The 10,406-nt window shown below is 40.0% G+C and overlaps 1 pseudogene across 1 annotated transcript; it reads left to right on the forward strand.

Moving 5' to 3' along the window:
* The first annotated feature begins 590 nt into the window (after positions 1–590).
* On the forward strand, positions 591–9,433 carry LOC145879952 (Ig kappa-b4 chain C region pseudogene; annotated as a pseudogene). Its single transcript, XR_014392828.1, has 3 exons — positions 591–651; positions 7,464–7,580; positions 8,847–9,433. The product of XR_014392828.1 is annotated as an Ig kappa-b4 chain C region pseudogene (transcript).
* Positions 9,434–10,406: the final 973 nt, after the last annotated feature.

Here is a 10,406-nt window from a genome sequence, read left to right on the forward strand (position 1 = left end):
TTTATAAAAACACCCAGCTAAACCCCCAGACACACCTCTGCCCTTAAGGCTGCCCCTCCCTCTCTCACCTCAGCAACCTTGGATCCTAAGGAGCACTTTAAGAGTGAGAGAAAGAGAGACAGAACCGGGGAAGCAAGAGGGAGACAGAAGAGCACAGGCAAGTTATCCAAAAGAATGACAAAAACTACGGCATTGAGGCACGGGACAAGGCATCGGCAAGGACATTTTCTTTGCCCTTAATAAGACGAATGTCCAAATTGTAGAGCTGCAAAAACAGATCCCACCTCAAATCTCCCTTGCTCTAGGAGACAATGGGATGTGGCAGTTCACTTTTAGAAGATCGAACTTGCTCACAAATTTTGCAGAACCCACTTGATCAACACAATCCTCCAAACAAGGAAGAGGAAAGGAACCAGGCTACGTAATGTTGTTAACTTTACGATAGTCTGTGCATGGCCTAAAAGATGCATCAGGCTTCTTGACTAACAGATAAGGTGAAGCCCAACTGGAACAAGAATGTTCAGCAATATCGTTATCCAACATGTACTTGACTTCTGCATCTAAGTGCCTGCACTTGTCAGTTGAACACGATGGAAGCACTGTCTTATTGGCTGAGCAGCTCCAACATCAACATCATGCTCAATGAGATGAGTACGAGAGAGCGTATCAGAAAACAGAGCAGGATTACTGTCAATATGTTTACCTCAATAGAGCATGCAAATTCCCAGTGGTGGAAAAAGTACTCAGTTGTCATACTTGAGTTAAAGTAAAGATACATCAATAGAAAATGACTCAAGTAAAAGTGAAAGTCAACCAGTAAAATACTACTTGAGTAAAAGTCTAAAAGTATTTTGTTTAAAATATACTTAAGTATCAAAGGTAAATGGAATTGCTAAAATGTACATAAATATCAGAAGCAAAAGTATAAATAATTTCAAATTCCTTATATTAAGCAAACCAGACAGAACAATTTTTTATTTTTTTTTATTGACGGATAGCAATAACACTCAGACATAATTTACAAACGAAGCAGTTGTGTTTAATGAGTCTGCCATATCAGAGGCAGTAGGGATGACCAGGGATGTTCTCTTGATAAGTGTGTGAATTGGACCATTTTTCCTGTCAAAATGTAACGAGTACTTTGGGTGTCAGGGAAAATGTATGGAGTAAAAAGTACATTATTTTCTTTAGGAATGTAGTGAAGCGAATTTAAAAGTTAGCAAAAATATAAATAGTAACGTAAAGTACAGATATCCCCCCAAAACTACTTAAGTAGTACTTTAAAGTATTTTCACATCACTGTAAATTCCCCAAAGTTCAGAAATTTTAAATGGCCTTGAAAAACACCATCATCAGGAGCTGAACTCTCCTCCTCATACAATATATGAGGTGAAACGGACTCTAGGACAACTGAGAATGCAGAAAGGACAGAACCAACTCTAAGTGAACTATCACCTAACTTAACAGGAGTTGATGCCGATGAACGAGAGTAGTAAGTTTTCAACAAATTCACATGAAAAAGTTGGGTGGCCTTCCTGCGCTTAGGAATTGCAATCAGACAGTTCTGTTCAGACACTTTGCGCACCTCCGTGAAAGGACCAGTGAACTTAACCTGCAAAGAAGAACCTACAAATAGGTAAAAGAGCTAAAACCTGGTCACCAGAGCTAAATTGTCTACGCTCAGACCGACAGTCATAAATATGCTTAATCTTTACTTGTGCCCTTTCCAGTTTCTCTTTTGCCATTTCAGCAGCAGAGCACAGTCTATTACGAACACCATTGACATAATCAAGTAAATTTAGTGGTGGCTCTACTGTTCCCCAGCTGTCCTGCAACACAGCCAGAGAGCCACGCGCTGCATGTCCAAAAAACAGATCATTTAGACTAAATCCTTTACTCTCCTGGGCAACTTCTCTAGCTGCCAACAGTAACCATGGCAAACCAACACTGGAACTCTTCCAAGTCAAGGTACAGTGCCTTCGGGAAAGTATTTAGAGTCAATGACTTTTTCGTTCACGTTTTGTTACGTTACAGCCTTACTCTAAAATGGATTAAATCGTTTTTCTTCTTCATCAATCTACACACAATACCCTGTAATGACAAAGCAAAAACTGTTTTTTAGAATTTGTTGCACCTTTGGCGGCGGTTACAGCCTCAAGTCTTCTTGGGTATGTGTAATGGAAATTATATGATTAAAGGTTTGACTAAATGATTTCACTCAGAAACCATATAACCTGTTGAAATGTATTCGAAATCATAAGGCTATAATAATGGGTTAAAAACTATATTCCAATTCTGTGTGTGAGTAAGACACTGTTACTATTTCAAAATGAACAGGGCATAGTTGATAAGACGACCTTGTGAGAGGAACAGGAACAGGGCCTCCCTAAGTTAGGGAGGGGAACAACTGCCTGAAAATGGCTAGGCTGGCAAAAGATAAGGAGACAGGTGGTCTGGGTACTGTAAAAAAATACAGCCGCCTAAAGCAGGGTGGAGTTCTCTACTGATGTAAGTTTATTTGTGTGTGTGTGTGTGTGTGTGTGTGTGTGTGTGTGTGTGTGTGTGTGTGTGTGTGTGTGTGTGTGTGTGTGTGTGTGTGTGTGTGTGTGTGTGTCTGTGTGTGTGTGTGTCTGTGTGTGTGTGTGTGTGTGGTAATATAAAAGGCTGTGTGCATTGTATGAATTTCAGAGCTCTCATAAATCATAGTTTTGACCCTTGTAGGCTGGGTATCCGTCTGCTTCATTCAACCAGAATCTTACACAGTCTGGGGGGGCAGACTGAGTAGTTTCATTGAAGTTCAGTTTAAGAACATTGATAACTTAATTATCGTAACAGTATGACTCTACAAGCTTGGCACACCTGTATTTGGGAGTTTCTTCCATTCTTCTCAGCAGATCCTCTCAAGCTCTGTCAGGTTGGATGGGGAGTGTTGCTGCAAAGCTATTTTCAGGTCTCTCCAGAGATGTTTGATTGGGTTCAAGTCCAGGCTCTGGATGGGCCACTCAAGGACATTAAGAGACTTGTCCTGAAGCCACTCCTACGTTGTCTTGGTTGTGTACTTAGGGTTGTTGTCCTGTTGGAAGGTGAACCTTCGCCCCAGTCTGAGGTCCTGAGCACTCTGGAGCAGGTTGTCATCAAGGATCTCTCTGTACTTTGCTCCATTCATATTTGCCTCGATCCAGATTAGTCTCCCAATCCCTGCCGCTGAAAAACATCCCCACAGCATGATGCTGCCACCAACATGCTTCACCGTAGGATGGTGCCAGGTTTCCTCCAGATGTGACGCTTGGCATTCAGGCCAGAGTTCAATCTTGGTTTCATCAGACTAGAGAATCTTGTTTCTCATGGTCTGAGAGTCTTTAGGAGCCTTTTGGCAAACTCCAAGCGGGATGTCATGTGCCTTTTACCGAGGAGTGGCTTCCATCTGGCCACTCTACCATAAAGGCCTAATTGGGGGGGTTCTACAGAGATGGTTGTCCTTCTGGAAGGTTATCCCATCTCCGCAGAGGAAGTCTGGAGCTCTGTCAGGGTGACCATCGGGTTCAGTTTGGCCGGGCAGCCAGCTCTAGGAAGAGTCTTGGTGGTTCCAAACTTTTCCATTTAAGAATGATGGAGGTCCCTGTGTTCTTGCGGACCTTCAACGCTGCAGACATTTTTTGGTACCCCTCCCCAGTTCTGTGCCTAGACACAATCCTGTCACTGAGTTCTACGGACACTTACATCGACCTCATGGCTTGGGTTTTGCTCTGACATGCACTGTCAATTGTGGGACCTTATATAGACAGGTGTGTGCCTTTCCAAATCATGCCCAATCAATTGAATTTACCACAGGTTGACTCTAATCAAGTTTTAGAAACATCTCAAGGATGATTAATGGAAACAGGATGCATCTGAGCTCAATTTTGAGTCTCATAGCAAAGGGTCTGAATACTTATGTAAATATGGTATTTTTGTTTTTAGTTTTGAATAAATTAGCAAACATTTCTAAAAACTGTTTCCACTTCGTTATAATGGGGTATTGTGTGTAGATTGCTGAAGAAATGGTTTTATTTAATCCATTTTAGAACAAGGCTGTAACATAACAAAATGTGGAAGAAGACAAGGGGTTTGAATACTTTCCGAATGCATTGTAAGCTTTTAGTTTGACTAATGTATTGCCACTGGGGCCTGCTGGTGTAACTGCTAAACTGCTTTCTGATTGTACACTGTACTGCATTATTGTAGCGGGTTTACTAACGCGTTAGTTATATTAGCTATGTTGACTATGACGTTACTTTAGCTAATATGGTGAGTTAGCTGCGGTTATGATATGAAGGTTTGGCTAGGAAAGGTTTTTTCACCTGGTCACAGACAGCTGATATGTTGAACATTGAAGTCCACTATGCGAGAATGAATACAACGACCTGTTTGTATTTGGCTACGAAAGTGAACTGTTTGCATGTGATCAGGTGTATTCATTCCGCCGATTCTGTTGAAAAACATTTCTTAAATGGAAGGAAACGGAGCGAAACGGGAGTAAACATACATGAATTTGTCCATTATAAACTATTGTTTTCTGTCACGCCTGCTCCCGCTCTTCCTCCCCCTGGCGCTCGAGGGCGCCAGGATCTCCAGCATTACACACTCAAGCCACCATCAGTACGCACACCTGCCTTCCCCCCTGTCACACGCATCAGCGATCATTTGACTCACGTGTACTCAGTTACTTGTGTCATTACCTTCCCTATATCTGTCTGTTCCCAAGCTCTGTTCCCTGCTTCGGGATTTATTGTCTCATGTCCGTGTTCCGACACTGTTCCTGTCTTGCTTCCTTGTCTGTTCCCTAATAAATGTCTGACTCCCCGTACCTGCCTCTCCTGTCCGGCGTTGGTCCTTACTGTTTGCAACTGTTGGACTAATGATTACACCCTAGGTCAGCAAGAGTGTGCAAGGCAGTATTGAATGTTTCATTGTCTGTCCATGTGTCACTGTCAGTCACCACAAATCTTTCTCTCGAGCTGTGTTCACCTACGTTGAATTTATAGGCTAGGTTGTAGGAACCTCATGATGGGTATAGGGAAAATGCAAGTAATATTTAGTAGCCTAAACCAATCTATGTTAAACTGGGTGAATGGAATATCAATGACAGTCATCCAATATGCTGTAATAGAAATAAGGCCAATACACATACAAAAAAATAATCATGATTTGCTGTAGGGGACATGTAAGGTGTTTACCATGGACATATTGCTTGTGGCTAGCGGAGTTAAGGTTTCTCCCCTGTGTGTGTCGTTGCGCTTTCGGAGCGCCCAATTAAACTGTTGATTTTCCTGGAACCCTTCTGCTCTCCTGCTCCTGATTCCACATAACCCCCTCCATCGAGAGGCATTGTTACAACATAACAGATAAGGCACCAAGTAATTGATGACAGATAAAAAAATATTATACTTTACGATGATAGTGTGTAGTGTATGTCTCTACGTAAATGTGTCTCATGTTTGAGCCCAGTATCATGTCTCATTCACAGATCATGAAAAGGGTTAATACATGCTAGATGATCACATCAATATTTGGTTGTGAAGTGCATGTAGGGATTTGGTTTGAGGGGCTGATGATGATTTAACATCACTTTTCTTATACTTGTGTAGATCTTACTCTGCATATGGACTGGTACAGTGTTTCAAAACGTCTAATAACTTTCATACAAACGTTCAGTTCATGACCAATATAACAAGATACAACCATGATGATGATATTAATGATGATGATGATGATTACATTTACATTTAAGTCATTTAGCAGACGATGATGATGAGGATGATAATGAGGACGTTGGAGAACGTGTGATTTGTATCATGCGTTCTAACCATATTCAAAGTTGAGCTGATCACTGTTCCATGTCACTGTCTCTTCCTGCAGTAGGTCCCAGCTGTAGCAGTACAGTCACTGTGCAGTCTGACTGAGGGAGGTTTTTGTACGACTCTGTATCACTGTGTGAACACCAAGACACTGTTGGGGTAGTGTACACTCTGACAGTAGTAATCTCCTGCATCTTCAGCCTGGACTGCACTGATGGTCAGAGTGAAGTCACTCCCAGATCCACTACCACTGAATCTAGATGGAGTCCCAGACTGAAGTGTTGTAGCATAGTAAATAAGGAGTTTAGGAGCTCCTCCAGGTTTCTGTTGATACCAGGCTAGAGAGTCATCATCATACACATCACTGCTGGTTTTACAGTTCAGAGAGACTGTCTGTCTTGGGAGAACAGCTTTCACTGTAGGAGTCTGAGTCACAGTGTACTGTCCTCTGGATTCTGAAACAGATAATAAAAAAGTTTATATAAATGAAATACTACATACAGTAATGAATATTTCTGAATAGAAATAGTAATACTGATATACATGTCGACGGTGTAGATTTAATTCATTTTCATCAAAACATTCTGAAAATTGTAACCTTCAAAGCAGAAGACAAGTGTCCAGATGAAGATGGTGATAAAAGTCATGGTTGTTGTGGGTTCTGTTGTCATGAAGGACAGCTCTCAGTCATGAAGTGTTAAACTCACAGGGATATAAATGCTCTTAGAGCAGCGTAGCAGATGCTTTATGCAAATTAATGTTTCAAATCTATTTCAGGTTCCAAGTAGTATCCCATCAGAATATATTTTGGCTTGGTTGAGCTTTCTTTTATAATAATTAGGTGAGTGCTTAAATTTGTCCTATTTCTCACACATACATGTGTGTTTTATGCCCATGTGTCAATTGGAAATGTGTTTTTTGCATATCCTAACTCCCCTTGAGTCATCCTTGGAGAGTAGGTTTGAGACCAGGGTCTGCCAGTGCCTTGCTCAAAGGTACATCAACACATTTTTCACCTTATCGACCCAGATATTCAAAATCGTGACCTTTCAGTTACTGGCCCAACACTCTAACCGCTAGCTACCTACTGCCCCTTTTATAACATCAAACAGCAACTGTTTACTTGGATAACTAATGTATGGCAACTTTTATGTCACACCACCATTATATTGTTATTCTGATGATGATCAGATATAATGAACTGTCTGTTCACTCATGCTTGGTCTCTCATGTAAGTTCCTCTAATCAGTTAGTGAACACTTCTCTAAACTAAAGCTGGTAGGATTCCTCTGGTAGTGTTGTCTGTCCTCTGTGACTTTACCACCACTGTTAAATCTGAGATGAACATGTTTAATAAAGGAATATACAACATGGATCACTATCACTACTGCTGCTGCTGTTGTCTTTCATATGGGCAATATGGAGGAATACTAGCAACACTGATCTAATGCTGGACTGTACCTCCAGACTAGGAGAACACCTGATACACAGGAGAAGGAAAAATGACTAATATCTGGATTTAAGACACAATTCATATTTGTATTATTTAGAAACAGCTTATATGAAGTGTTTGTTCTACCTGGAAGATGTTAAAGTGTATTAGTGTTGATTATGAGTCTGTATGAGTGATCTTCACTGTAACAGCTGCAGCATCACAACACAGAGAGGTTTTTGTACCAGCAGTAATATGGATTGTATCACTGTGGTGGACTTTTGGTAGTGGCACCAGACTTGATGTTGGAAGTAAGTAAACAACATAATGTACCATTTTATTCACCTTTTGATGTCGTGAGTCAATATCTCTATTAATTTTGTCTTGATATTGAGGATTTAAAAAAAATATGTTTTTTATGATATTTTGAAAAATACACAAGGCCTTTCACGTACTATGGCCAATTTTAATATACATGTTATTACATCTAATCAAATTTGACCTATATTTTTTAAAGATTAAAGTGATTAGCCTACATCTTAGATTAGGTGTATGAATAAACATACTGCGCCTTGTAAGAAACGTAGTAAAGTAGGTTTCTGTTCAATGTTAAGGAAAACTAAATTAAAAACACTTTATTTCAAATGGAGTAGATTAAATCATTTCTGTAAAGTATTCATACCATAGTAGAGTTCATTATTTGAACCACAGTCTAAAGAAATTCAGCTTCCCCAATCTTCAGGAGGTTTTTGTACCAGCAGTAATAGGGATTGTATCACTGTGGTGCACTTTTGGTAGCGGCACCAGACTTGATGTTGGAAGTAAGTAACAAGCTCTCTTGTTATTTCTTTCTGATTACATTTTTTTGTATTTTACTTTCTTAAACTCTGTCTCCATGAAAATATTTTTTCTACTACTTTCGACGAAGCCTTGGATATAGTTGTTGCATTGTGTATTACTGTTAGTGTCAGATTTTAGAACTTTCACTCTTAAATATTTTTGGTTAAATTTTGCTTTTGACTGAGCCTTCTTTCAAACAACATTTTATTGAATCAAGATGATAAATTGTAAGTTTATTTATGTCTGGTTTGTATGATTGCGGACCATAACTTAATTCTGGTAAATAACTATTTAATAGTATTATATATAGTATTCCTCATTGTTGCATTGTATTCATGGTAGACTTCATTGTTAGTGTGAAGACAAAGGGTCTCAGTTATGATTGTAACTGACTTCATAATCTAACATGGTTGATATGTGATGAAAATACTATGAATATGACTAGGTTATTCTGATCAGATCCATTCCTAAACAATATCTGTATAACATGTATACCTGACACCATATGACTAGTAACTCTAGTTATTTTACCACTTTATACTTGTTTGGTTCATAAATCTGCTGTATCATATTACTTTAGTGTTTTCTCCACATCTTTTAAACAATCTAACTCATACATTAATATTTAGAGGGCATTTCCAATTCACTGTATTTTGATGTGTACTTTGCTGAAGATAATCTCTTACTGTAGCTGTACTTGATGTAGTTACTTAGTTGATGTGTTCTGTTTGTTCCAGGTAACAGTGTCCCCACCCTCACCGTCCTGCCCCCCTCTAGTGAGGAACTGTCCAGTACAACAACAGCCACACTGACGTGTCTGGCCAACAAGGGCTTCCCCTCAGACTGGACCATGAGCTGGAAAGTGGACGGGACCAGCAAGAAGCAGGAGGCCAATCCTGGGGTCCTGGAGAAGGATGGTCTATACAGCTGGAGCAGCACCCTGACTCTCACTGCCCAGGAGTGGACCAAGGCAGGAGAGGTGACCTGTGAAGCCCAGCAGAAATCCCAGACTCCAGTCACCAAGACCTTGAGGAGGGCTGACTGTTCTGGGTAGGACCCCTCAGTCACACCCCTGTGGAGAGAGGCTGCTGGTTCCTCTGCTTTGACTCTGTTCTGAGATCAGATGTTCTCTGTCTTATTGATCACTGACATGTAGACTAACAGGGGGCTTTGCTTGAGTTCATGTATCAATCCTCTCTGTAGACTGAGGTTGTATCAGTGTTAGATGTGATGTGTTCTGTTTTATTACTATTAGATACTGTAGGAATGTTTGCTTTAATGCTTTGATGATTTGATGAAAATAAAGATTTCTCTTTGGAACAAATATTTTTGTTGTCTCTTATAATAATTAGACTGCAGTCTTAAATGTTGTTGAATGGTATAGAAATGTATTCATAAAGCCTGATTCACAGTTTCTTCGAAAACTATCAGACCTAAATGTCATTGCTTAGTTATTTATGTTCTCACTTGAAACCACATCATCTTCAACCAGCAAATCAAATCAAATGTTACTAGTCACATGCGCCGAATACAACAGATGTAGACCTTACAGAGAAATGCTTACTTACGAGAGCCCTAACCAACAACACAGCTTTAAAAAATACAGATAAGAATAAGAGATAAAAGTAACAAGTAATTAAAGAGCAGCAGTAAAATAACAATTGCGAGACTATATACAGGGGGGAACCGATACAGACCTTCTCCCTATTGGCTGTCTCGTCATTGAAGGTGATCAAGCCTACCACTGTTGTGTAGTTGGCAAACTTAATTTATGGTGTTGGAGTCATGCCATCGGAGGAATCCCGGAACATATTCCAGTCTGTGCCAGCAAACAGTCCTGTAGTTTAGCATCTGCTTCATCTGACCACTTTTTTATTGATCTAGTCACTGGTGCTTCCTGCTTTAATTTTAGCTCGTAAACAGGAATCAGGAGGATAGAATTATGGTCAGATTTGCCAAATAGAGGGCGAGGGAGATCTTTGTATGTGTCTGTGTGTGTGGAGTATATGTGGTCCAGAGTTATTTTTCCCCTTGTTGCACATTTAACAGAAGAGGTCTAGATACTACAATGTTAACAGATTAACAGGAGAGGTGTAGATACTACAATGTTAACAGATTAACAGGAGAGGTGTAGATACTACAATGTTAACAGATTAACAGGAGAGGTGTAGATACTACAATGTTAACAGATTAACAGGAGAGGTCTAGATACTACAATGTTAACAGATTAACAGGAGAGGTCTAGATACTACAATGTTAACAGATTAACAGGAGAGGTCTAGATACTACAATGTTAA

This window comes from Salmo salar, chromosome 07 (genome assembly GCF_965601325.2).
Source record: "Salmo salar chromosome 07, fSalSal1, whole genome shotgun sequence".
NCBI classification, from domain to species: Eukaryota; Metazoa; Chordata; class Actinopteri; order Salmoniformes; family Salmonidae; genus Salmo; species Salmo salar.